The 1,634-nt window shown below is 49.3% G+C and overlaps 1 long non-coding RNA gene across 3 annotated transcripts in view; it reads left to right on the top strand.

The window, feature by feature from the left end:
* The first annotated feature begins 242 nt into the window (after positions 1 to 242).
* The window catches only part of LOC102485612 (uncharacterized), a 3,357-nt gene continuing 1,965 nt past the window's right edge, over positions 243 to 1,634 (top strand). For 2 of the 3 annotated variants that reach the window (XR_001370813.1, XR_001370812.1), the window contains exon 1: positions 243 to 381. This is a non-coding gene — a long non-coding RNA (uncharacterized LOC102485612). Of the gene's footprint in view, positions 382 to 908; positions 1,541 to 1,634 lie in introns of those variants that run through there. The other variant, XR_335455.1, reaches the window with a different exon arrangement.

Below are 1,634 nucleotides of genomic sequence, written 5' to 3' on the forward strand. Positions count from 1 at the left end.
TCAATGATTTTCTTAGAATCAGTTCCCAGAAGCACGATCTTGAGGACAAAGAAAGTGCCCGTTTCGGGCTCTGAGGGCGTCCTGCCAACGACGCTTGGCCTTCTCCTCTTTAAAGCAGCACTGAGCACTCCCAGGTTACCTAGAACTCTGAGCTGGGTCCGATGAGAGAAACGAGGAATGGAATTTTGATTGTGACCTTTGTCCTAGACTCTGAACTCCTTGGCAACAGTGTGACACATCGCTGTGCCCCTCTGGGACTGGCAAATAGGAGCTGGGGAAATGAATGAATGAATGAATGAACAAATGAATGAAGAAACCACAATGTGATGGCTGATGCCAAGTGAATCCCGATCTCAGAGCAAGAGAGAAGCAAACAAAATGGTAAGGACCCAGAGTGCAGACCCGGCAGAGAGGGGGAGGGAGCTAGGAAGGTGAAAGGTAGGCCCCCTGACAGCTGAGACCACCTGCCACCACAGCCCACGGCTCAGAGGTCAGAGGTCGGGTCCTATCTTAGCCTCAGAGAGAGGTGCAAGGTGAGGGCCTGGCCTGGAGCTAGAAGGAGCTTTTACTTAAAGTGCAGTGTACATCCTGACTTCTTTTTACACTAACGTGCAAATCCCATTGTAGGAACAATACTTGTGCACAGAAATCTGACACATCTTTGGGTCTCTTTTTATTTTCTTAAATTTTGTTTTCAGAATTATTATTTTTATCATTGTTATTATTTTCTAGTTTGCTACAGGGCACATGTACTCACCAGAGAAAAATAGAAAGAGAGAGAACATGAGAAAGAAAACTGTCAAGTCCAGGACGCGAACTGCGGCCACCCACATGGGAGTCTAGCACCTCAACCACCATGTCACCTGCTGGCCCGAGTCTCTTATAAGGTGAACAAAAATTTTCCTGCTCAAGAATAAAGTTCAGAAAATCCAATCCAATCCAATTTGGCTAAACAAAGAAATGAAAATGAGGAGTCTGAGGAGCTCTACCAGACCCAGCCTAGCGCAACCTGCGATTCTGCCTGGGGAGAAATAAGAAGCAGGGCTTGAAGCCTCTCGTACCAGTCTGCGGGGTCAGCCTGACCAGGGCTGCCCTGCTCCCCTGCTCAAAAGCATTGCCCAGAATGCAAGCTCACTTCCTCCAAGAAGATCTCCCTGATTACCTGGCCCTGGACTAAAGTTAAGCCCTCAGCCGCGTGGAGGGTGGTCAAAGCCCAATCTACCACAGTTTGCTATGTGACCTGGGCAAATCAGGTAACCTCTCTGTACACAGCAAGCCAGCAAGGTACCTCTGAGGATCGAATGAGACGGCGTTCAGAAAGTGCATGGTTTAGATGCCTGGCTACCGGGAGCCACAATTCCACAGCATAACGCGTTGTCCCCGACAGCGTGCTCTCAGCCCCCTCAGGGAGAGCCCTCCATCCCCCTCTCTCCCACCTTCCAGTGCCCCCAGGGACTGCACACATCAGAGCACACACAGAGCTACGCTCTCCACACACACTGTCACGTTTACGCTCAATCCTCCCAGTGGCCCTGCAAAGGTAGGTCCCCATTTCACACACACGGAAACCAGAGAACCTGAATGAATTTCTTTCTTTCTTTCTTTTTTTTTTTTTTTTTTGGAGAGGTTTTTGC

The sequence above is a fragment of the Tupaia chinensis genome, unplaced genomic scaffold (assembly GCF_000334495.1).
Source record: "Tupaia chinensis unplaced genomic scaffold, TupChi_1.0 Scaffold000422_1, whole genome shotgun sequence".
Classification (NCBI taxonomy): domain Eukaryota; kingdom Metazoa; phylum Chordata; class Mammalia; order Scandentia; family Tupaiidae; genus Tupaia; species Tupaia belangeri.